Source organism: Xyrauchen texanus, chromosome 7, assembly GCF_025860055.1.
Source record: "Xyrauchen texanus isolate HMW12.3.18 chromosome 7, RBS_HiC_50CHRs, whole genome shotgun sequence".
Taxonomy (NCBI): domain Eukaryota; kingdom Metazoa; phylum Chordata; class Actinopteri; order Cypriniformes; family Catostomidae; genus Xyrauchen; species Xyrauchen texanus.
In genome coordinates this window covers 17,075,008-17,102,914 of record NC_068282.1, presented here as the reverse complement: position 1 = coordinate 17,102,914, position 27,907 = coordinate 17,075,008, and the positions used below count along the sequence as shown (strand labels likewise).

The window sequence follows — 27,907 nt, the reverse complement described above, 5'->3', positions numbered from 1 at the left end:
TCTGCTGGCGGTGTCGCTCTTTTATGCCGTTCTCCCCATGTTTACTGTAATTAGAGACAGGTGTTAGACATAATTTAGCTCAGGTAAAAACACTTTTACCACTTTCTGTCTCTCCGACCACGTCCCTGCTGCCACATATATATATATAGCTAAGTGTTTGAAACCAACACTCAAAACCCCTGCTAGAGTGCTAGAGAAAACATAATTTTGTAATTGGAATTTTGACTCAAAACCTTAAATTTACTGAGCTATAGCCCTCAAGACAACTTCCCTTGTGACATCTAGCCCTGTTCTCTCCTAATCTTTATCTGTTCACATTTATAAAATAAGAGAGTTAATTAAAAGCTCTTGATCTGTTTATATGTAGATAACAATAAAAAAGTTTCATCTTCGTTAATTATGAAACAGCCATGTGAGATTAAATAGACTAATATGAGATATGATAGCCAAGATTTGTAATATACCTGTGTTTCTATGCCACCTGTGTCAAGTTAGGATTTTTCCCTCCAGATTAAAATGTGTTCTTTGCGCTCCACTGGAAGCACAAAACTGCTATTTTCTTGTCAGCACAAGTGTATGGTTGCTTTGCCTCTCGGTTCCCTCCCATCCACAATGGTGATACAACCACACAGCTGAATGAACCGGATGGCAAATGTAGTAGAAAATGTAATCACAGTTGTGCTGTGTAATTTATTCAAGTCAATTGCAGCTAAAGCCGCTGGTAGCTGCGAGGCCAGCATGTAGCAGCCAAGTGGCTACACACTGGATTCTCTGAAGCAGAAAGCATTTTCTCCAAATATGCAATCTTTAAATTACACTATGCTGGTAAGAAAATCGAATGCTTATATGCTCTGAGAAATGGATGTGTGCATTGCATGCGTATTGTGGTAGCCACGGGTAGACATTCTCTGCCTCTTGCCATTACATCCCGATTCTAAGTACTGATTGATATTGCCATGAGTATTTTTAACTTGTTCTATCAGTGCAGGCTTTATGCCAGGCCTTAGAAGTGATGTTTGCAACATGCATGTTGTTTTATAAAGTTTTCATTAGCTGTTTATTGAAGGAGTGTATATGTAATATACAAATAAAAAATGTAAAAGAAAATCAAATGTAATTTTCTACTGATCTTCTTCTAACTTTTGCAGTAGAAGAATATAACTTTGTCTGCTAATAAGTTGGATGGCTGTCAGTATTATTGAATATACAGTAACACTTTTCATGATCCCTGACATCCACAATGTTTAATTCTTGACAGATGGTGCTGTCTATTAGGCACTGCTCAATTCATATTTTTTTCTTTTGTAATGCCTATGAAAATTAAACAATTACAATCAGCCAACAATGTTTACTGGTAAATGTTGTAGAAATCTGTTATCTTTATTTTTTTTGACAGATTCCTGTGCTTATTAACCTCAGTCAAGATGCAGATGTCAACTTGCCAGTCAAACCTCTCATCTTTGCATTGGCTATGGGAGCTTGTCTTGGAGGTCAGTTACACTGTATCTCTATTTCTGAATATAGTGACACCAAATGTCAAGTGAAGTCAAGTCAGTTTTATTTGTATAGTGCCTTTCACAACACACATTGTTTCAAAGCAGCTTTACAGAAGATCAGCATTAACAGACGATAAAACTGTAATGTCTATAAAGTCGATGAATCATCATTGTGTAATTTAGATAAAATATGATTCTTAATCGTGTCTAAAAATAATTAAATAATAATTGTATTAATAATCCCAGTGAGCAAGCTGTAGGCGACTGTGGCAAGGACCACAAAACTCCATAAAATGTAGATTAATGGAGAAAAATAATCTTGGGAGAAACCAGACTCACTGTGGGAGCCAGTTCCCTACTGACTAACATCATGAATATAATGCCAATATTACTTATGTATAGTTAAAATCATGGTTTAAAATTATTAAACTAAGTAAGTGTTAAGGGTCAGTGTTTAAACATCGATTGTGTTTGAACTGTAAGATTAATGACCAATGTCTTTGAATTCCATCTTGATTAATTGCAGAAGTTCACATAGACGCAACTGTCCTTGTTTATTGGCTGATGAAGGCTTTTGTTGGCAATAGTTAGTCTAAGCATTTCATTTCAAGATTGTAGTCCATCAATAGACCGAGGTGATGCAGGTTGGAGTTGGCATCAGTTCATCCTCTCAAGTCCATCATAATAGGCTGAAGTGATGTATGGCTGGCACCAGCTGCATTTAGACATCATCATTCAGCGACATGTAGCAGTGGAGTCCAACACGAAGCAGGAATGGAGCTGGATCCAGCCGGTTCTGGTGACCTCAGGATAGGAGTCCCGAGGTTGAGACATGGAAACAAATAAAATAATATAAGCATAGATGCCATTAAATTTATTGCAGAGTTAGAGATCATGCTCAATGTTTCTGGTTCCGGCAGACCCAGCTAAAGTAGCCTAATTGTGGGTTGGAGGATAAATTAGGTGTATGCCTTGCTAAATAGATGAGTCTTTAGTCTAGACTTAAACTGAGGGAGTGTGTCTGCATCCCGAACAGTGTTAGGGAGACTATTCCATAGTTTAGGAGCCAAATATAAAAAGGATCTACCTCCTTTTGTGGATTTTGATATTCTAGGAACTATTAACAGGCCAGAATTTTGCGATCTTAATGAACGTGTTGGAATATAGCGTGGTAGAAGATCACTTAAGTACTGTGGAGCTAGACCATTCAAAGCTTTGTACGTAGTTAACAGAATTTAAAAATTAATACAGAATTTAACAGATAGCCAATATAACGATGATAAAATGGGGCTAATATGATCATATTTCTTGGTTCTTGTTAGCACTCTGGCTGCTGCATTTTGAACCAATTGAATTTTATTTATTGATCTTGCTGGACATCCTCCCAGTAATACATTACAATAATCTAGTCTTGAGGTCATGAACGCATTAATTAGTTTTTCAGCATCAGCAACAGAGAGCATATGCCTTAATTTAGCAATATTTCTTAGGTGGAAGAATGCTGTTCTACAAACATTTGTAATTAGATTTTCAAAGGACAGATTGGTATCAAATATAACACCTAAGTTCTTGTAACACATATAACATATAAATATAACACATCATCTTGAAGATGATGTAACAGTACATCAATCTAGAGTCAAATTATATTTTAGCGGCTTATTTTTAGAGTTTTTTGGTCCAATAATTAGAACCTCTGTTTTGTCAGAATTGAGTAGAAGGAAATTTCTGGCCATCCAATCTTTTATTTCATTGATACACTCTGCTAATTTTGAGAATTGTGAAATCTCATCAGGTTTTGAAGAAATATAAAGTTGTGTATCATCAGCATAGCAGTGGAAACTTATTCCACGATTCCTGATAATATCTCCCAGGGGAAGCATATACATGGAGAAAAGCAGAGGCCCTAAAACTGATCCCTGTGGCACTCCATATTTTACTTTTTTTTGGTTTGACAATTCCTCATTTACATAGACAGAGTGGTAGCGGTCTGATAAATAGGACCAAAACCATGCTAATTCAACTCCACTAATGCTAACATAATTCTCTAGCTTATTCAAGAGAATGTCGTGATCTATTGTGTCGAATGCAGCACTAAGATCTAAAAGCACTAGAAGAGAAATGCAGCCGTGATCAGATGATCAGGCCTAAATCCTGATTGAAATTCTTCATATATACTATTTCTCTGTAGAAATGAACATATTTGGGAGGATACTACATTTTCTAATATTTTTGACATAAACAGGAGATTTGAAATCGGTCTATAATTAGCAAGTTCTCCAGGATCAAGTTGTGGCTTCTTAATAAGCGGTTTGATAATTGCCATTTTAAAGTTTCTTGGGACATGTCCTAAGCATAGCGAGGAGTTAATGATATTAAGAAGAGGTTCTGAGATTACAGGAGATACCTCTTTTAAGAGCTTAGTTGGTATAGGATCTAACAAACAAGTTGTGGCTTTTGATGTTTCGATAAGTTTTGTTAGCTCTTCATTACCTATGACAGAGAAAGATTGAAGTTGCACGTGAGGAAAATTATTAGGCACTGTTTTCTGAGGTGCTATGACAGATGATTGCATAATTCCAATTTTATTTCTGATTATTTCAGTCATTATGTTATGAAGGTAAGTGAGGACCCAAAAGCGGTGTATGAAAAAACAGAGTCTTTAATGAAGCTTAGTAGATAATGTCAACACAAAGTCTTCTCCTTGAGAGGAATACAAACAAAAAACAGCCCGCAGAGAGGGTGATACCAAACAGCATAAGCAAGTGCTTCCTACGAGCTGGAGTAAGTCCACGGGTAGTAGACAGGGCAAGTGGAGAAGCGACAACAGGCTGCGGGCCTCTCCCAAGGCAGAGGGTAGCTGTAGAATACCACTCTCTCGTGGCGTCAGGTAACTGGGCACAGAGATATGGTCTTTAGCAGTGAACAGTTTAGTGACGGCGGATGCCAACAGGACAGGACTCTGGACAGAGATAAACAGGGCTGTAGTAGCTTCTAGAGATAGTATCACTGAGTGAGAATCCGACAGAGAATGTAGTGAGAGCGATGAGAGAAATAGAGAGCTAATCAGAGGAAAGAGGGAACAGGTGGGCAGAGGATTAACGAGGAACTCAGGGAAGATGAGAAACAGCTGGAAGCGGAGGAAAGGAGAGGGAATAATAACATAAAACGACCAACAGAGGGCGACAGAGTAGAGGGAAAGAACAGAAGTGAGACATAACATAACAAGACAGGACAAGACATGACACATTATTTAAGTCATTACTCTTGAGCTGTGATGTAATATCTGGTTCTGTTGAGGCTTTATTCCTAACCATTTAGCCACAGTACTGAATAAACCTCTACGATTGTTGTGGTTATTTTCTATGAGTTTACTAAAATATGCTGACCTGGCAGCTTTTAATGCCTGTCTGTAGCTACAGACACAATCCTTCCATGCACCACGAAATACTTCTAATTTTGTATTTTTCCACATGTGCTCCATTTTCCGAGCTGCTCTCTTGAGAGCATGAGTGTGATCATTGTACCATGGTGCAGGCATAGGCGAAAATCGCGGGGGGGTCGGAGGGGGGTCAGGACCCCCCCATCTGAGGGTTGTCCCCCACTAAAATATCATTAAAATATGTGTATTAAGAATTGTTATGTTTATTGCCCCCCAACATTTTGATGAAAGTTTCGCCCCTGGGTGCAGGGCTTATTTCTTTAATTTTCTTTAATCGAAGTCGGGCGACAATATCAAGGGTGCTAGAGAAGACTGCATTTAAATGTTTTGTTATTTCATCAAGTTCTTCTGGGCTTTGGAGTTTATTGAGTGTATGAGATAGATCTGGAAGATTATTAGTGAAGCTATCTTTAGTGGTTGAAAACATAGTTCTACCTGAACGATAGCGTGGTGTAAATTGAGTAACATTAGTTGATTGCAGCATACAAGAGACGAGGTAATGATCCGAGATGTCATCGGTCTGTTGCAGAATTTCTATATTATCAACATCAATTCCATATGAAAGAATTCAATCTAGCATATGATTATGGTGATAAGTCACCAGCAATTAAGGCTCTATCTACAGTAACAACAAGATCTGATAAAAAATTTGCAAATTCACTATGTAAATCAGAATAAGGCCCGGGTGATCTACTGTAGCAAGGGTAAAAAACGACAGAGATTTTTTATTTATATTTGACGGTGTCACACTAAGCATTATTAGTTCAAAAGGCTTACATTTATATCCTGTCCTCTGAGTAACACCAAAAACTTCACTGTAAATTGTAGCAACACCTCCTCCTCGACCCTTCAGACGAGGCTCATGTTTATAACAATAACCTGGGGAGTAGATTCATTTAAACTAATACATTCATCCAGTTTAAGCCATTTTTCAGTCAAACAGAGCGCATCCAATCTATGATCTGTAATCATTTCATTGACAATTAGTGCTTTGGTAGAAAGAGATCTAATGTTTAGTAGCCCTATTTTTATATGATGTGTATTTTTAATTTGTTTGTTTTGTTCAAGTTTGACCTTAATCAAATTTTTTCTAAATTATTTAGTGTGTATAAATGTATACAGATACACATAAAATGTACACATACTTTTTACCAACTGGTCCCAACAAGTAATTTTTCTTTTGTGTGGATGTATCAAGTCAATACCCCTTAAGTTCACATACTGTATGTGCCCTAGCAGAGTAACCACATGTCTAGTTCTTAACATTAACTGTGAACATGTTTCAATAAATTTGAAAGCCAGAAAAGTGAAAAATAAAATTTGTATCATTTTTTTTATTTTATTTATTTATTTATTTACCTTTATTTTACCAGGAAATAGTCCCATTGAGATTCAGAATCTCTTTTTCAAGGGAGTCCTGGCCAAGACAGCAGAATAATAGTTCCATATTAAAAAGTACATATACAAACATTAACAAAAACAAGACAAAAAAAAAAAATACATTTTGGCAATTTAACATACTCTGAACACAATCACCAGCCGCTCTCAGTAACAGCACATGTGCATCTAGTACTCAAACAGTCCTTTATCCTCAGTTTAAATTGTGTCATTGTCGGTAAACAGTCAAATTTTAGCTGATTTTGCAATTTATACCAGGAAAACGGTGCAAAAACTTTAAAGGCACTTTCACCGAAGACAGTTTGCGTTCGTGGGATTTCATACATGATTTGCCCATATGATCTAAGATTACATTTCCTGGTAGTGACTTTAATAGTCAAAAGAGAGCATAAGTAAGAAGGCAGTTTACAAAGGATGGCCTTAAAAAGAAAAATATACCAGTGCTCCAGCCTGCGATTGTGCAGAGATGGCCAACCAACACTCTCATACAAGCTACAATGATGAGTACGGAAACTGGAATTAGTTACAAATCTTAGTGCTGCGTGATATACTGAATCCAGCATTTTCAAAGAAGATTTATTTGCATGCATGTATAGAATATCACCATAATCCAGCATTGACATAAATGTTGTTTGTATAAGTGTTTTTCTCGTACTAAAAGAGAAACAACCTTTGTTTCTATAATAGAAACCCAACTTTACTCTTAGTTTTTTTGTTAGACCCTCTATATGCTGTTTGAAGGACAAATTTTCTTCTAAAAGGAAACCAAGATATTTATAGGCTGATACTCATTCAATTACTTTCTCATCTAGTGTAGCAATTGGACAAGCATCTTCTGTTTTCCTTGACTTAGAAAAGCACATCATTTTAGTTTTATCTGAGTTTAGTACAAGTCTCAATTTCTGCAGATTCATCTGAATAATTTTAAAAGCAGATTGCAGGTCCTCAATAGCAATTGTCAAGGCTGGTGCAGAACAATACAAAACAGTATCGTCCGCATAAAAATGACACTTTGCATTTGTTACATTTTGACTCAAGTCATTTATATAAATAGTAAATAAAATAGGACCCAAAATGGACCCCTGGGGGACACCATTTTGTATAAGTAATAAGTTTGAGGACACACCATCAACACGAACACTTTGTGTTCTGCCACTCAAATAATTATCAAACCATTTGACTGCTTTTGGAGACATTCCAATATCCACCAATCTCTGAGACAGGACATAGTGGTCAACTGTGTCAAACGCCTTTGAAAGATCTAAAAACAGTGCAGCACAATATTCTTTAGAATCAATAGCACTTATAAAATCATTTAACACTTTCATAGTGGCAGTGACAGTGCTATGTTTTTTACGAAAACCCGACTGTGAATCATTTAAAATATTTTTTGTTAGTAAATAGTCTTTTAACTGGTCACTTATAAGCTCTTCTAAAACCTTGGCTAAAGCAAATGGCTTAGATATTGGCCTATAATTATTTTGGTTTGATCGGTCACCACCCTTTAATAAAGGAGTGACATATGCTGACTTCAAAACACTTGGTATTAATCCAGTTTCAATAGTCAGGTTGAAAATGTGTGTTAAAGGTTCTGCAATATGTTCAGCAGCAATATTTAAAAAGTATGGGTCCAACCCATCAGGACCAGCGGATTTCATAATATTTAACCCTATAAGAGCATCATACACGTCCTTCGTTCCAATAGGAACAAGATAAAAATCGATTGGTACATTTTCCCTAGACAAAGAGTAGTCCTCTTGTCTCCTCTGTTTTGTTGCATGCTCAAACAACAACCCAGAAGATATAAAATGCTGATTCAGTGAATCTAGTATACTTTTCCTATCCGTAATAATTTCATCATGTAACTTCAATATATTTGGCATGACAGCATCCCTAGAGTCAGAAGACAGTGATTTTATAACTTTCCAAAATTTTGAGGGATTAGCTGAACTATCACATATTTCATTTACATAAAAATCTGATTTTGCTTTACGAATTTGAGAGACACATTTGTTTCTCAGGTGCCTAAAGTTTTGCCAGTCTGAGCTATTTTTGGATTTCTTTGCAATTGACCAAGCAAGATCACGTTCATGAATTAGATCAGACAATTTCTCTGAAAACCACGGATTATCACGCCCTTTAATCTTATATTTCCTAAAAGGAGCATGCTTGTTTATAATGTCCAAAAATAGTGATTTAAAATATTTCAACGCTATTTCGGGATCTGGTATCAAATTCATTCTGGTCCAGTCACAAAGATTAAGATCAATAAAAAAGGCTTGTTTACAGAACAATTTCAGATTTCTCTTAATTATTATCACGCTTTACATTTAGATATCCTGGCATCTCTCACACCAGCAATAACGCTAATGATCACTCATATCATTTGCAAAAACAGCAGTAGCTTTGTATTTCTGCGGCACATTTGTTAAAAACAAATCAAGAAGCGTAGACTTGTCCGGCTGTTTAAAATTTGGCCTAGTAGGTGAGTCTATAATTTGGGTCAGATTCGCTGAGTCACAAAAACTTTTAATTTGATCAGATGCAGATGTTAGCCAATCCCAATTTAAGTCACCCATTAAAGCCAACTCAGTATATTTTATAGAAGTCAAACAATCAGACAATGAGGACAATGTGTCCTTTGGCGCAGAAGGAGGTCTATAGCATCCCGCAACTGTCATAACATAATTTTGCGATAATTCAATTTTTAACACTAGCAATTCAAATTGTCTAGGCACAGACTTGGATAATTGTACTGATGCCTGTAAACTATTTTTTACATAGATTGCCACTCCTCCACCTTTAGCACGACGATCAGTACGAAATAAGTTATACCCCTCCATATAAATATAACTATCAGGAGTAGATCTACCCAGCCAAGTCTCAGATAACACCATAATATCCACATTTGTTGATTTGGCCCAAATTCTAACCATATCAATTTTTGGTAATAGACTTCTCACATTTATGTGCACAAAACCAATACCTGACCTCTTTAAAAAATCGGCAGGAGTTTGCAGTGATATCATATCTGTCACAGGACCTGGGTTAGGTTGCACATTTCCTGACATCAACAACATAAGTATAATGATACATTTCAACACATAATGCTTTCTGCAATCTTTAGAGCACTTTTTAGAGTCCCCACTCATTGTGATTTTGGGCCAAGAGTTTTTTGATGGAATAAAAAATTCACTTAAAAGGAGCAGGCTTAATAGATGCTTCAAATCTCCATGTTGTGAAAACAGGCTCGTGTCATACATTGTGTCATACATACAGCTCACCTGACTGCCGACTGGATGCTGTGCATAACCAGTAACCTTTGATCGTGATAACATATAAAATCTATTTAAAGAAACGTTATAGTTACTCACTGGGACCTCCTGGTGAACTTCATAGTCTGAGATTTTAGACAGACAGAGCAAAGACAGAAAGGCAAGAATCATAAATCGCCATGATAGAATTTGCACACCATAAAGCAGGGTAGCCAGAGTGTGGATGATGGAATGGAGGCCAGGCTATAAATAAAACCAGTTTTTAGTTGATGTAGACCCAGGCTGTAGCTGAAGTAGACCCAGGCTGGAGCTGGAGCAGAAAGCCAGGCTGTAATTAATGTAGACCCAGGCTGTAACTGGTACAGAGAAAGTAATACAGGTTTAAACAAAAATGAACACAGAGATCCAGGCAAACGCCTAACTCAGCAGCAGATGGTTTGTAGTTAGAAGGCTGGTAGATGCTGGTAGATGCTGGTAGATGAAAGCTGGTAGATGATGGAATGGAGGCCAGGCTGTAGATAAAACCAGTTTTTAGTTTGTATAGACCCAGGCTGTAGCTGAAAAAGACCCAGGCTGGAGCTGAAGCAGAAAGCCAGGCTGTAATAAATGTAGACCCAGGCTGTAACTGGTGCAGGGAGAGTGATACCGGTTTACATCGAGAATGAACGCAGAGATCCAGACAAAACGCCTAACTCAGCCACAGATGGTTTGTAGTTAGAAGGCCAAACTGATTTAGGCACAGCACATGGAATAGTTCTCCTGTTAAAACTTTTCAGTTGGATTGCACCAAACGTTGTTTTAAGGCAAAAATAAATTGTTTCGAGAAGATGCCAAAATCCATTTAAAAAACAATTTAAAACGATTTAAAACAAAACAAACACTTAAAAAACAGAACAGAACAAAGGATAAGCTGCCATCTTGGAAAGTGGGCGGGGAGTGAGGGAAGTTTTTCTTTTGTTCAGTGTTATGCTTGAAATTTGTGCCACTGTGCATTATATAAGTGTGTGCCCCTTTGCCAACCTTGGGTCAGGTGGATTTTGAGAACACCTTAAATGAGGTCAATGCCATTATGACTCCTATGTAGTGTTTCTTTTTTTAAGCCACTTCCTACATAAGCGTAATTACTTCATCTAAATATTTCTGTGTTCTATAACAAACTATTTTAAGCTGGTACTTGAAACCATCATAGAAAAATAAGTCTCCTTTTCATATTGTGGTTGCTTTTATAACTTGTATATGTTTAGATGCCATTCACTTATTACTCACATCTGAAAGCATCACAGAACAGGATAGATCCCTCTAAATTTAAGAATTCTGTGTGCTTGCAAGGCCATCTGAAAATGCTTCATTGCTTGTTTGGCTCTAAGGACACACACACACACACACACACACACACACACAAACACGTTCAATTTCAAACCGAGGAACACCGGTATTACTGCTGGTTGGACACTAGGTGGTACTATGGGGTAATTTTATTTAAGCAGGGTTAGGGTTAAGCCTACACAATTAAGCAAGACACTTTGATTTAAAACTTTGAACTTTATTTTTTATGTATTTTAACAAAACAATTCAAATTAAACTGAATATATATATTTTTTTAAATGTTTTGTTCAACTTTTTGAAAGATGGCTTTACAACCTGTAAAGCAATGTGAAGCTGTGAAGCTTGGCAAAGAATATATTGAAAATCTCAATATCCAATTTATCAATCCCAAGTAACAACCTTTCCATTTACCATCAAGCAAGTATCTGTCTAAACATGCAGGTGGAAAATTACTTACACAAATGAAGACAAAAACAATTAGAAATGTAAAAATAATAATTATAATGATTATAATAATCACTGAGATATAAATCATGGTTCGAGGTGAACATGTTTTTTTTATTATTTTATGTTTAAATCACAGATGTATAGGCTGCAGAGTTGTGTTTACAATGAACTGCTCTGTGGAAATAAAGCAAACTGAACTCAAAGCACCTCCTGAGCTGAGATGTCTGAGGTCATTTGCAGCACTCATAGACAATACTGTTCTTGAAAAAAACAAAACATTTAGAAGACAGAAACAAGAAAAAGTGAGAACCTTTTACATGCATGTGTTCCACAAGACTGCATGCCTCTGAGCTTTCCTAGTCTTTTGTTTCCAGAAGACCTGGCACACATCCACCTCACAGACCATAAGTGCAGGTTGAGTAGCAGGAGGGGGGAAGAGGAGGGTTCCAGGAGGTGTTGGTGTGTGTGTAAATATTAGAGCAGTGGATGGGAGTGAGACTGGGCTTTTCAAACCTTGTTTATTCACTACAGAGCAAGGGGGAGGTCTCCTATGATTATGAGTCCATGAATACTACAATAAAGAAAATGTGTGTGGAAAATGTGTTTATATAAATATAAAGCACAAAGCTTACAAAAATTATACAAAATATGACAGAGAAATACACAGAATATCAGAATCAGCTTTATATATACAGAATATATAGAAAGATAAATAATATAAGTAGGAGTAATGTACATGATTAATGTACAATGTTTTTAACTTGTCCAATTATGTATGTATATTATGTGATTGTAAAGGGGTTCAATGGGAAGGAGGAGGCTTGGCAATGTAAATAATAGTTTTAATGATAAACTTAAAAGACAAAAACACACATGACGGACATGTCCGTAAACTATCTCTCTCTCGTCGCACCATTCCTCCCTCGTTCTCTCAGGCTGGGGAGCCCCCTGCCTGACGTACACCCCCCTTTTCTGGAGGAGGGCGTGCTTTAAGCCTATTCTGCCGGCAGGTCATCCCCATCTACCTGGATGAGGGAGGGTACAAGGGGAGGGAAACAGAAATAATTAAGATGGGGGGTACTTCCTGTAACAGTGTAGTACACCCCAAAAAAACACAAAAAGTTAAACGAGAGGGAAAAGGCCAACACAGAGCGGCAGTGAGAGAGAGAGAGAGGAGAGAGATAAAAAAAAAACCTACTCGCCGGTTCAGATGACAGCTGCTTCTCCCTGGGCGGACCGGAGTCAGACTCACGACGCCCGGCGGTCATAATGCCCCTCCGCGTTCTCGGCGACTCGTGGGGTCACTCCTCTGCCCCTGGCAGCTGCCCTACCGCTCAAGGCAGTCGGGGAATACTTCCCTCCTCCCCTAGCGGACGGCAGTCTTCCTCTGACCCCTCCGCGTTTCTGGGGGATGGCTCTCCTCCGCCCCTGGCAGCGGCTCCATCACTCCAGGCAGTCGGGGAGTCGAGGACTCTGCGACGGGCATCCCTCCTCCTTCCAGGGCTTTGGCACCAGTGTAAAGGGGTTCAATGGGAAGGAGGCGAAAACCAGCTTGGCAATGTAAATAATAGTTTTAATGATAAACTTAAAGGACGTAAACACACATGACGGACATGTCCGTAAACTATCTCTCTCTCGTCGCACCACCGTCTGTCATCGGTCTTTATCCCTCTCGGAGGCTTAATTTGCCTGATAAAGGACGGTGTGTATAATCAGACGGTGTGTAAATTTTTCTAGACATGTTATCCATGAAGTGGTGACATCTGTCCTTTATCAGAAAGCTATCATACCTGTGATTCTAGTTTGGACAGAATTACCTTCTCCGTGCCATGCATTATCAACAGAGAAAGGCTACTGCAAAAACAACCCTTGCCAAATCACCTCTGCAATCTAGCACTGAAGGTCATTTAATTGTCGTTACTCTGACAGGAGTAATTTGCACAGTGTATTGCAATCAGCAAAACAAAATCTGCCATGCATGTTGATGCCAAATCAATTCTAATATTCATTTATAAAGATCTGTGTTTCATGCAGTGCTGTATTTGTAGAGAACATGCAAATCTATTTAAACATTTACAGATTCCTTGACCTCTCTCTCTCAAGGCAGACAAGAGTGAGTCTTTGATGTCTCCTGTCCTTCATTGATACTTTCCAAGTACCACTCTTTTATTTCTGAAATTGTGCATGCGCATGTTCCTATTAAGACTTGGTCTGTTCCCGTCTCCCACACTTTCCCCTGGTATACACCTGAGATCCTTAAAAGTTACTGGTAGACAGCTTGAGAGGCTTTATAGGAAAACAGGTCTTGCTGTTCTCCATCTAGCTCTCACTGAACACCTCAATGCATACAAAATTGCTCTGAACTCTGCACGGTCTAACTTGGACCATACTGTTCTTTCTAATTTTCGCCCTATCTCTAATTTCCCATTCATTTAAAAAATAGTGGAAAGAGTTGTTGCCTCCCAGTTACAATCTTTCCTTGTACAAAATGATCTTTTTGACCCCTTTCAGTCTGACTTTCGCCCACTTCACAGTACTGAAACCACCCTTGTAAGGGTTGTCAATGACCTACTACACACTGGTGACTCTGGTTCTCTCTACATTCTTCTATTGCTTGATCTTAGTTCTGCTTTTGATACTGTTTGCCATGAATTACATCTCTCCCACCTCTCGGATGTTGGTGTCACTGGTGCTGTTCTCTCCTGGCTTTCTTCATACCTCGCGGACAGACAGTTTTATGTTTCAATGCAAAATTATCAGTCTGTCCCTGAAATTAGATGTCCCTCAGGGATCAGTTCTCGGACCTCTACTTTTCAATATATATATAGGTATACTGCCTTTGGGTCAACTTATTCGCCACCACGGTTTCAGTTACCACTGTTATGCTGATGACATTCAAATATGTATAACTTGTAATATATTCAAAATTATGTTGCTATAATTTTTACACATACCAAGTGCTCAGCTCATATTACTCCATTCCTGTTTGAACTTCACTGGTTACCAGTTTTGTTTTGCAACAATATAAACTAATCCTGCTTACATTTAAATCACTTCATGGTCTGGTACCTAGTGATCTAGTGATAGTGATCTTAATGTATTGCTTCTCCCCTACAATCCGATCCGCTCTCTTAGGTCTTCTGGATCCAAACTCCTTTCTGTCCCTAGATCTCATATCTCTACTGTGGGTGGCAGGTCATTCAGAGTTGTAGCACCCAATATATGGAATTCACTCCCCCTGACTCTTCGCAGCATCTATTCTATCTCTGAGTTTAAATCTCAACTTAAAACTTTTTTGTTTTCTCAGTGTTATTTATCTTAATGTGTTAACTCTCAATGTGTTATTCACTCTCAATGACTCTGCTATCTGAACTGTGTTTTTGTGACTGTTCTTTGTTTGTTTATTATTATATTGCTATTGTAAAGTGTCCTTGAGCTCAAGAAAGGTGTTATATAAATTAAAAGTGTTATTATTATTATTATTTTTATTATAACGTGGCAGGGTGGAGGGCAGGGCCGGGTCGTGATTCTGCACACCTGGCCCCTAATCAGGCTAATAAAGCCTCTGAGAGGCATAAAGGCCGACTGGAGACTGCAGTGCGACAGTTTTATATTAAACTATTATTTATATTGTCAAGCCGATTCTCGCCTCCTCCTTTCCATTAATCCCATATTATATATATATATATACACGAAAAAATTCACTAGGCAAACATTGTTTACATTAAGTATGAATGTCTGTGTTTATTCAGGATATCAGAGTTTTTCAAGTTAGTCATTCATTTTTCCTATTCCTTTCTATTCCCAAAGGAAATGGGACACTGATTATGCTAATGTGGTGTGTGCTGGGATTGCTGAACAGCATGGCTATGGATTTTCTTTCATGGAGTTCTTTAGGTATGTGCATTGGGACTTCTATAATTTATACTTTTATACCTTTTATTTTTAAATGGATTTTGACCATTGCAACTGACCAACTATGGTGAGTTATGTTTGTGGTTTGTCTGTCAAGCCTAATGAACACATCCTCTCCCAAGAGCTCAACTAGTACAGCATGATGCAATATCAAGGTTGTGAGTTTGATTCCTAAGAAATGCACATGCTGATGCATAGTCTACAAAATGCAATCAAATAAGATGAATAATATTTTGTAAGGTAAAGAGTGTTTTTGTGCAAATGTCAATTCCTTAGCTTTAAAGCTTATGTTAATGCACTCTTCAGAGAATGTGGTGATTATTCTAGCCCCATCTGTTGGTCAAAGGTATCTGAAGTGACACTTAAGAGGTCTGTTTCGTGTTATACTCTCACTATCCTCTGCAATCTGTTGCTTCCTGTCATCTAGTTTTCCCTTCTAATCACATTGTTACACAACACCAATTTAAGGCAATCTCACAATCACAAACAGACCCATCTGAAACAATCAATGTGCAACTCAAGTTGTTGTACCTCAACAAGTTGAAACAAACCTTGATTAGGCTAAAAAAATTAATAAATCGTCACACTCCTTTTCAAATAATATAACTATACTACAATTACATTCGTACTGCATTCTTCCAATTTGTGGTTTTATTTTATCTTATTTTACTTCTTGACTTTGTTCAACACTACTGCACTTTAATGTATAATTTAGGGAATCTACAGTAAACAAAATGCTTCTTGTGGTAACATTAAAATTAACTGGTTTTATTCAAGTCAATGTTACAAGTTAAAATATTATTTATTCAGCTGAATAAATCTGACTACATCACAGTAGGTTATGTCAACTAAAGTCATTTTAAAGATTAGTATTGCCATTATCATTAGCATTAAAGATAATTAGTATTATCGTTGCATCTTTTTGCCATTCAATGAAAGTGAATGGTGACTAAGGCTAATGTACTGCCTAACATCTCCATTTGTTGTTCCCTGGAAGAATGAGAAAATTAGTGAATTAAAATTTTTGGGTGTCTTATTAATTTAATACTCGACTAGTGTAGAAAAATAAGAATCCCTTTGATGCAAGTGTACAAGCCAGGAAAAATAATGTAAATGTAAATATACTTTCACCAAAATGAGACAATAATAAAAAAAATAAACAAAATGCCCACACAGGGCTATTACCCATTATTGATGGATGTTTGCTTATTTGAAGCATGCAAAAGTATAGGAATATAAGATAAATGTTTTGATTTTAAATGATCTAATTTTAGAGACTCGTAAGACAGCTTATTTTCAAGCACTCTCTAGCATATCAACAAATACATTTGAATATGGAAAAATAGCTGCTCTGTGATTACCTCTTGGTGAGAGGCTTGCAGAGATATTCACTGTGTCTTTTGATTCGGTTCTTCCCACTTGTAACCACCTGCTTGATGGATGTGATTTCCATGCAAATACAGATGCTTGCAGAACTCTGGCTTTCTCCCAGTTAGTGGGGTGTCAGTGGTCAATGGTGAAAAAGAGGAGTCTGAATGCACATCTGATTGGACTGTGAAATGCTCCTGGTGGGAAACAGTGGTTTCTTTCAACCACTGTATGTAAAACCAAAAAGGAAGTTCAAACATGCCTAGAGCAGAACCTGACATGAAGACACTTTATACTGTTCTCTGATATCTTTGGGGCTTTCTTTCTATGGATTTATTTTAGATGTTTAGGAACTACTCAGTTTGCTTTGAAATGTGCCAAACTCCATATTTTTATGTAGAATCTCTTTCTCCGTTAACAATGTTGGCTTGAAAAATTCAACAAATTGTTCTTCTTCAAACTTGGTTTAGTTTTTGTAAATGTTATTTTTTTAAAAACGAAAAAACCGAGAGTACTCCAAGAGTTTTTAAGCTACATCCACAAAACTTGTTACAGACCATCAATTGTTCTGAAATAGTGTGCTATAACTTTTTACTAGCAAATGTTTGAGAGGGGTTGCGCGCGCGCGCACGCACGCGTGTGTGTGGTTAGTACGACAGAGAGAGAGAGAGAATAAAGTGGCGGCGCTGAAGCCGGATTTGCGATCATGGGAGAGAAGGCAACTGTTAGTTTATCTCTCAGAGACGCGGTGAACGGCTCGTAATCCATCCCGCGGCCTTTGGTCCTTTAATGGATAAACACAATGTGCCGGTCTCATCCGCGATGACGTAAATACACAACAGTCCAACGTGGTTGGATTACAACACAGCAAACTCTCATTTGTGATAACAGTATGTTACATTAATACCTTGAGTATTATTAGCAACAATGAGCGGACTTGGTGGTCTGTAAACTGTACAAACAATAAAATTGATCCACAAGAATAATACACCTAAATATCCTATCTCTGCCCAGACGTTAACCTCTTACTTGGATCGCTTGGGGACACATGTAGAACGTGTGTTCATCCGTCGTTTGACTCCGACTCGGTTCCTTGAGGCTCAGGTGATGACGGGAGGCCATTTCCTCGCTCTGTTGGCGGGCGGTACGACTGTTGATTCTCGGCGGGCTGGCGGAGAAATCAGCGATATCAACGTACACACGCAAAGTCACTGGAAGCGAGGTACAGAACGATTTTCGAGGTATTTCTTCTCCTGATGACATCATAGTTGAGGTGCGCTCTGTTGAGTGCCTCATCCAATAGGAGTTGAGAGTTTGATCCTTTGGAATTTCACACAGTTGTAAAGTGAGCAAGGCTTCTTGGGATTCGGTTTTTATCAGCAAGATTTATGACTTTGTTTTTGTGGGCCTCAGTCAGGCTTTATGACTGTGTTAGGCCTGCCTTTGTCTTGTATCTGAATACATGAGGCCCAACAGCCTTTTCTATTTTAAGCAAAGGTGATTGGGGCTCTCAAGATCGAACCCCTAGTGTCACTACATCGACACAACGCCGAGTCAGTGACAGACAGGGAATAATAATTTTGAACTGACATTCCATCTTCATTGACAAGCAATCAATCTACTATCTGTTGATTTGTGGATACTTGCTTATCTGTCTAAATGACCATGGCACATTTGAGCCCTGAAACAGATCAAATTAGACAGAGACCAAGGCTCAATGCAGGCGAAGAGTGGGAGCTCAGTCTAAACGCACTTCAGACGGAAATAAGGCTGATCAATTAAAACTAATCTTGAGTGTGAATCTAATCCATCCTGGTCTTAGCAAGAACCCCAGATCCTGCCTCGCTCTTCACTTTTAGTTGAAAGGCTGCCAGTCTCTGCTTCCGAATCTGTTTCGGTAATGAAGCACCTCCGCTAAGCCAAAGACTTGATCACTGCGTTTGCTCTCCGACTGCACTTTTCAGGGCCCACAGGTCTGTCCAGAGGCAGGTAGAACAGCTGGGAAACTCCGGGCTGAGCCAAGTGGGGATGGTTGGTGGCAGAGGGGGTGAGCGAGGGAGGAGGTATTTTATTTTTTTGGCAGTGCTAAGAAAGCAAGCAGGGTGGCAACAGATGTTTGAGTAATTGCTCATTTATCATTAACCTCCCTCCTGCCTGATACTCATAGATAATCCAAGTCATGCATATCTCATGCATTAAGATCACTGCATATCAGCAGAACAGATTCTATACCTCTTCAGGTATAGTCCCTGAGGTCTATAGATGGCTGTGCAATTCCTGAAGGATATTTGCACCAGAGAATTCAGTATTTTTATTTTGGGGCCTCATTTGTATGCCCTGTGATGGTTAGAACTTTGTGATGAATAGGTAAGTCCTTAGCTCAGGCTGTAATTGGCTGATTGGTGGGTTGCTATGGAGATGGAGGGGGACAGAGACTTTCTCTGCCACCTTGGTTGGAAACTTGTGATGAAACACTACTGAGCTTCACTAGAAATGCTTTAAGAAAGCAGCTGAGGATGTAGCAGTGGAGTGCAGAGACATCCACATGAACAGAAGGACAGAAAAAATGGCACTTAAAAATTACATGATGTACAGTATTTTAAATTAAAATAGTTACAGTATGCTTACAATAGTATTATGAACTTTGTATGCTTTACAGTACTTGAAGATTTCTTATTTATTATATAAATCTCCTTGGTTTCTATAAATCATCTCTTTTTTTTTTTTAAATCATAATAACTTAAAGTGATAGTTCACCCAAAAATGTAAATTCTGTCATAATTTATTCACCCTCATGTTCCAAAATCCAACTGACTTTTTTTCTTCTGTGGAACAAAGATGCTAGTAAATGGTGACATCTTCTATGTGTTCCACTGAAAAAAGAAATTCATATGGATTTGGAACAGCAAGAGAGTTTATGGGTAAACTTTCCCTTTAATGCACCTGATATTCAGTATCCTCTAATAGCACCATTCATTTTCTTGTCTCATCTCTCCTTGTACCTTTTCATTTCTTCTTCCTGACTAATATGTCCTTCAACACCACTCTCTTGTCTTCTCTGCTTCTTCTACTGAGCTCATCCTCCTATATATATCTCAACAATTACTGTAGAAAACAAATTTAGCGGACAGAACGGTACTGTTATAATCAGTCACGCTGTCTATATGTTGCACGTGTGTGATATTGTATACAGCATTGTTGATTGTAATGGCAGTGTTCTTCACATCGCTCGCTGACTGTGAACAGTATAGGGGATGTATGACTTTCTTTTCATGAAATTCTAATGAAGATGTCAGAGTATATAGACTGAAATGTATTTTATTAAAGAGATGCAGCTCAAAGAGCTGCAACATAAACACAGTATAATTTGCTATACATTTAACTTTCACTGAATGGAATCCTCAGGATCAGATTTTTTATTCCATATTTCATAATTCTTATTTATTTCTTAAAATGGTATGCAAAATATGGAAATAACAAAGGCACCACCACCCAGTTTAAATTTAAATTTCAAGTTTTTATACTGTGTACATACATTCACATTTGTATTTTTAAATAATTATTTTTATATACCTATTTGTTTTTACAATTATTTTCAATTTGTGTCTTGGAAGAAAGAAAATAATATTCAAAGCAGGGCGAAAATTTCATCAAAATGTTGGGGGGGGGGGGGACAATAAACATAACAATTCTCAAGAGCAATTTTTGAAGGGGACACCAAGGTTCCCTTACGAGGGAACTCGCGATGCGTCGATGACGCTTTAGGAACGCCTTTGCGTGATTACCTCTGTGTCAAAACTGTCTGTCATATTTATTGTTGTCTGTCTCTCATTATATTGGATATTATGGCGAAACAACTATTTAAAGCCTGTGCTTCTCATTGCCCTCGTTATATCACGGGTGGAGATACACATGAGCTTTGTTTAGTTTGTTTGGGAGTGGAGCATGCAATGTCAGCCTTCGAGGAGACTGACTGTCAGCATTGTGAGCGTCTGCCGCTCCGCATGCTCCGCTCCCATCTGTCCGCATTTGAGGATGATGGACAGGTGATGGACGGATGATGGACAGATGATGGACGGGTCCAGGACCTCAGGGCTCTGGACCCGCGGCTGCCGAGGCAGCTCGGAGAAGGCTCACTTGGGGTTCGCAAATGGATCTCTCGGCGGGGTTGGAGACGGGCTCTGCCTTATCTCCTCCTTTACCCGAGGGATCCATTGCTCTCTTGCCGGTGACGGAAGCCCGCGCTGCGGCTTCTTCCGCCCGGGAAGAGAGCCCGACGCTTCGGTGCTCTAGCTCTGAGGAGGTAGAGTTACTGAGCATTTGTGAGAGTGACACAAACACTAACACAATAAGGGGAGAGGATTCGCCATCCCTCTCCCCAGCATATGAGGAGCTTATTGAGGTGATAACTGCTTATACGGCAGCAGGTCAAGCTGGAGCCTGTCTGCACACGATGGCAGTGCTCCAAGCCTATCAAGGAGATCTGCTGGGGGATATCGATAGGAGTGAGGGAGTTAGTCCCGACGAAATTCGAGAACTTCGTTGGGCTACAGATCTTTCTCTCAGAGCTACGAAGGAGACCGCCCGTGCTATTGGGCGGTCTATGGCAGCCCTCGTAGCTACTGAGAGATATCTTTGGTTAAATCTTGCAGAGATTAAAGATAAAGAGCGGGCTTTTCTTTTAGATGCCCCTATGTCTCCCTCTGGTCTTTTCGGTGACTCGGTGAATACGGTTGTTGAAAGGTTTCAAGAAAATAAAAAACAATCTGAGGCTTTTAAAAAATTCCTTCCTCGCCGAGTCCATCCCCCTGGGGATGGTGGGCGTGAGCATCCCCAGCCAAGTTCCTTGCACCGTGTGCAACAGAAAATAAGTGTTGCGTCTCGTGCTCCCCGAATAAATCTTGGGGACCGAGCCAACGCTCTCAGCCGAAGTCAGCTAAAGTCTAAGCCGGATCTGAGGACCGTACTTACGGCTAAGAAGGCTTCGGCTCAGAAAAGGTCCTGACGCTAGGCACGTCAGACCATCGAGGACAGCCCCAACCGGGGTGGAGCGGTGTACATCTCAGAATACGGTGCCTGCTCCACTTCGGGGTCCTCATGGGACCAGTCTGCCAACCCTGCCACCCTTGGTGCTTCGAGGCGCAGTGGTATCCAGCGAAAGTTCGGCGCAATGTCGACTCGACGTTGCGTCAGACGTGAGCCCTCTGAGGGGGGTTCAAAAACAGTCAGTTCGGTTGTTTCCTGCCAATATGCTTCAGGTCGCCGAAGCGGCTGTTCCTTTAACACCAGAGGCCCGTCTTGAGAGACTGGTACCCTTAGTAGATTTTCTGACAGAGTGGAAGAATCTGACGAATATATCTCTTTGGGTCCTGCAGATAATAGAGAAAGGTTACAGAATCCAATTCGGTTCTCCTCTGCCTCGTTACAACGGGGTGTTACTCACGGTAGTACATCCCGAGCAGGCTCTGGTAATGGAGCAAGAAGTAGAGTCTCTCTTAGCAAAGGGAACTATAGAACAGGTGTACTCCCCCGACAGAGAATCGGGGTTTTACAGCCGATAATTCATTGTTACAAAAAAGGATGGGGGTTGCGTCCAATTTTAGATCTCCATTTGCTGAATCGTGCAGTCATGAAATTGAAATTCAAGATGCTCACACTCAAACAGATAGTGACTCAAATCAGATCCGAGGACTGGTTTGTCACGATAGATTTGAAGGACGCTTACTTCCATGTCTCCATCCTCCCTCAACACAGGAAGATCCTGAGGTTTTCTTTTGGGGGCAAAGAATACCAATATCGGGTGCTTCCATTCGGTCTAGCTCTGTCACCCCGCACGTTCACGAAGTGCGTAGATGCAGCTCTGGCCCCGCTCAGGCTGCAGGGCATACGCATTATGAACTACATCGACGACTGGCTGATTCTGGCGGAATCAGAGCAGTCAGCGGGTCGGCATCGAGATGTTGTTCTCGCTCATATGAAGAAACTGGGGTTGAGACTCAATGCCAAGAAGAGTGTGCTTTCTCCATTACAGAGAACCACTTTCCTTGGTGTGGTATGGGATTCAGTCACGATTCGGGCCACACTATCGCCCGTTCGTGGAGCTGCTATCATCACAGCCACAAAAAGAGTTGAAGCTAGGCTAGTCACGCGTTCCGCCTATGATTCAAAGATTCAAAGCCAGGAAGGAGCAACTCATGAACTGGAGATTTAGGTTACAGAGATCTTGTATAATTGAGTGTACCTTTGAGCAACACTTGAAAGGCTTTATCTGATGATATTGTTCTCTTTGTTGCTGTGAATAAAATTGTGACAAATAATCAAACTGCATTTGGCTTAGTTTTGACATTGATGAAACTTAAAAGCTCATTTAATCTAGATTTTTCACCCGATCCAAAAAAAAAATAATTTGTTCTGTTTCACCTCATTTTAAATGACAGGATGTCTTCTGGTATTGTTTGGATGAATCCAGTTTTTTTTATTAAATTACACATCACTATGCTTTCCTGTCAATCTCCTTTTCTTTTCTGCTTGCTCCCAATAGTGGTGATATTGGCTTGTGATGGCTCATTCTGCAGCCTTGCCCCTCTGACCTCCATATATATTTTTACTAGAAAACCATCACTGACTGCTCTAGGCAAGTGAAGGGTGGTCGGATTGATCAAGGCTTTTGGGACCTGCTATTAAAAAGCACATGTTTACCACACCAGGGCAAGTTGCCCACACTGAGCGCTTGTTTTTTCCCCCTCAACATCCATCTTCTGGTGTCACTTTTCTCCTTTGGCCATGCCCTCAGAGTGAACTGCAGAATTAACGACACATGGAGACATATTCTGACTGGCTGTAAAACTTTAATGATGCAGATCTTGTAAATCCATGTTTAACACAGTTACCCAACATTATTGATAGGTTGTAAATCTGCCTCCCGACACCTTATCACATGAGTGTGGCCAGAGCAGCTAGAGTAATATTTAAGAGACATAAAATGCACCATAACCATTTGATTGCTTACATATTTTATCCCAACAATGCTGACCTGTTCATAAAGGAATAGTTCACTCAAAAATGATAATTCTCTCATAAATTGCTTACTCTTATGCCATCTCAAACTTCCTCTGTGGAACGCAAACAAAGATATTTTGAGTTATGATGTATTTATATCCATACAATGCAAGTTCACAGGGTTCAACATTTTCAAGCTAAAAAAACAGACATAAAGGCAGCATAAGGGCAATTTACCTTTTTTTCCCCACTATAAATCATGAGATCTGCAGTCTTCTTGGTGCGATAATGGTTTGAAACCAGATTACTCTTCTTCACTCTGTGCATAGACTTAAGCACGGCTGTGATTCGGCTGTACAACAGCACAATTGTGCTTGTCATATTGCTTTTATTCACCAGTTCTATAAACAAGAAGTTTAAATTTCTTGCTATAGTAAAGCAACTTGGACTTATACTTCATGTATAAGTCCAATAACATTAGAGGACTGTAACTACTGCAGCTATTCCCTAACTGAAATTGGAGGATGGACAGCCATTGACAATTTTGTCAATGAAAAGACAGCTGAGTTTCAGTAATTAATGTATTTTATGCAAAATCCTGTATATGTTTGCATATGCATATACAGTGCATTCCGATAGTATTCAGAACCCTTAATTTCACATTTAGTTATGTTGCAGCCTTATTCTGAAATTATTTAAATTATTTAACATGGAACATTTATTAAAAAGAAAATAAATGAAATATCACATTGACATAAGTATTCAGACCCTTTGCTATGAGACTTGAAATTTACCATTTCTTTTGATCATCTTTGAGATGTTTCTACACTTTGATCGGGCATGATTTGGAAGGGCACACACCTGTCTATATAAGGTCTCACAACTGAAAATGCATATCAGAGATGAAAACAAGACATGAGGTCAAAGGAACTGTCTGCAGAGCTCAGAGACAGGATTGTGTCGAGGCACAGATCTGTGGAAGGCTACAAAAAAACATTTAGAGCTGGCCACCCAGCCAAACTGGGGAATCAAGGGAGAAGGGCCTTAGTAAGAGAGGTGACCAAGAACCTGTTGGTCACTCTGGTTGAGCTCCAGAGATCATGTGTGGAGATGGGAGAAAGTTGCATAAGGACAACCATCACCGCAACACTCCACCGATCTGGGCTTTATAGCAGAGTGGCCAGACAGAAGCCTCTGTGTAAGACACATAAAAAAGCTGGTCAGGGTTGAAGGAAAGCTGAACGCAGCAAAATACAATGTCCTTAATGAAAACCTGGTCCAGAGCACTCAGGACCTCATACTGGGCCAAAGGTTCACCTTCCAATAGGATAATGACCGTAAGCACACAGCCAAGACAATGCAAGAGTGGTTTAGGGGCAACTCTGTGAATGACCCAATTGAACATCTTTGGAGAGATCTGAAAATATCTGTCAACCGACTGTCCCCATCCAACCTGATAGAGCTTGAGAGGATATGCAGTGAAAAATGGCAGAAAATACCCAAATCCAGGTGTGAAAGCTTGTCACATCATACCCAAAAATAATTGAGGCTGTAATCGCTGCCAAAGGTGCTTCAACGAAGTACTGAGTTAGAGGTCAGAATACTTAAGTCAATGTAATATTTCAGGGTTTTATTTTCTTTTTATAAATTTGCAAAGTTATCTGTTTGCTTTGTCAAGTGTAGATTGATGTGGAAAAAAAAAAATTGAAGCATTTTAGCATAAGGCTGCAATATAACAAAATGGGAAACATTTAAGGGGTCTGAATACTTTCTGAATGCACTGTACATTAAATATACAAATAGATTTGCATCTGCATATAAATGCATCAGAATTTTCATCAATGCTGAATGTCTTTTGAGTCTTTTGCAAAATACTTCCAGTAAACAATCCATGAATGCCATGACTTGCTTTATAGGGAAGATAAACAGTCAATGTAACTAAAAAGACAGAGACAATGCTGGCTGATTTATGTGAAAAAAGAAGAAGCTTTGTTCTGTTGTTTCCCATATCCAAAGCCCTCACTTTCCTCCTCTGCAGATCTCCCATGTCATGTGATGTAATTAGCATTCTGATTGGCAACTGCTGTGTCTTGATACCCCTGTGCCACAGATAATACTAAACCTTTGCTTGGAGACTGCAGGTGTGTATTCACCATTTGGCACTGAATAAATTACTTACCTTATATGGCAAATCAAGAACAATGAGTGCCATTTTGCATGGCCACCACTGACATCCTCTTCTTAAGATGCAATGGCTGAACAAACTGAATTCCTAAAGAAAAAAATAATACAGCAGAACATTTTCACTGCCTCAGTCAGACACCTTCTGCTACAATCCTGCTTTAAAAGGATAGTTCACCCAAAAATAATTTACACACTGTCATGCTATCAGAGAGATGTATGAATATCATTCTTCTGGTGAACACAAACAAAGATTTTTAGAAGAATATTTCAGCTCTGTATATGTCCATACATTGCAAGTGAATGGTGATCAGGCATTTGAAGCTCCAAAAAGTAATCATAAAAGTAATCTATATGACTCCAGTGGTTCAATCAATATCTTCTGAAACAATCCAGATGGTTTTGGGTGAGAACCGACCAAAATATATCTCCTATAACTTCCTTCTGCAGAAGAAAGAAATACACATCTGGAATGACATGAGGTTGAGTAAACTACGAGTGACTTAAACTAACTCTTTAAGCAGTACTGAATGAATTTTTCAACAATAATCAGGTTTATTTATGAAATTGTTGTATTGCGTATTGTTTGAAGTGACATTCCAATGTCTCTGAGTAGAGGGCAAGCTGGGATATGGAATGAAAAGGGACTGAAGCAGAAAAAACATATCAAAGCATGGACGTGACTTCAACTCTAAATAGATCTGATACAAAGACATGACAAAGCAGAGGGCAGATTGAGGTAATTTATGTATTTTATGGATAAGCATAAGCATATAAAAAGGTTAAAAAGATGCGTTATTTACAAGGTTTTTTTTCTGTACAACTCGATAAATATTGGATTTTGTATTATACGGAGGCACAGGGGTTAAAAAAGGAGCATTATTCGATTTTCTGCAAAGTTCCCTCACATTTTTTAGACAAATAAAATTTGGAATTTATAACAGTTCTTAGAAAATAGTCAAAAGACCTTAAAGGGATGCATAATGTGAAATTTACGTGCATATGCGAGTGATTTACTCGCAATGTAGGGCTGGTTAATGTTACGTACACAAATTTGTCATACTCCTCAACCAAATAACGTTAGATGGATCCAGGAATGTGTGTGTGAGTGCGTGAGTTTACAGCAGCAGGGGAGGAGCTGACTGAACTGACTGTTGCGCGACAGAGAGCGCAAAACAGAACCTTTTATGTTATTATGAGACTGAGAAGTGCCAAAATATTTTAGATGAGAAGTGTAAAAAAAAGTTTGGTTCATTACGAGACTGCGGCAGGGCAAATTAGACCATGGCGGGTCGCCATAGTCTAGTCAATTAATGGGAAACACTGGTTGCCCATGCAACAAGGTGGAAAAGAAATGTCTGGAAAATATGACAAATAACAATAAGATGCAGATCAAAAAGACAAAAGACAGAATGTGATTTTAGAAACCAATGTTTGTTGAAGCCTGTGCCAAAATCACCAATGTATGCATTATCCATGATATGTGAAGCATACATCGACTGAATAGAAGGTATCCAAAAATACTAGCAAAAAACATACTAACCATTTTGAACCCTTGTGAAAAAGATGGTATATTTAAAGCAATACCGTTGTAATTTGGATTCTAAGCTTGCTAAGCTTGGATTGCTAAGGCTTACTAAGCTTCTAACCCTGCGGATAGGTTAGCATTGCTTTTGCAATACCCTGCAATACAACTATGCTTTACCATTATTATTTATTTTTATTTTTTTTTTTATATTTGAACACAAATAACCAGCAGCACAAATACCTTCACTTACCTGCTACTAATATGTTACTGCCCGATGGGGACCACAGCAGTAATGGCATAGATGATAATAATATAGAACAATTAGGCAGAAAACCACAGTTGCAGTGTCTTAGGATGTTAGTCTCACGGCCAGAAAAACACGCTGCAGTTGGCGCATTTGGATGGCACTTTGCCCTGTTTAGCAGATGCTGTGGAATAGTTTACAACTGTCTGTTAGGTCCTCCACTTCTATTAGTATGTTTAAAACCCACCTCAAGAATCATCTGTTCCCTTTGGCCTTTGAAATCAGATT

The 27,907-nt window shown here is 39.0% G+C and overlaps 1 pseudogene; it reads left to right on the top strand.

Moving 5' to 3' along the window:
• Positions 1-27,907, top strand: part of LOC127646599 (P protein-like) — a 259,274-nt pseudogene that overhangs the window by 207,227 nt on the left and 24,140 nt on the right.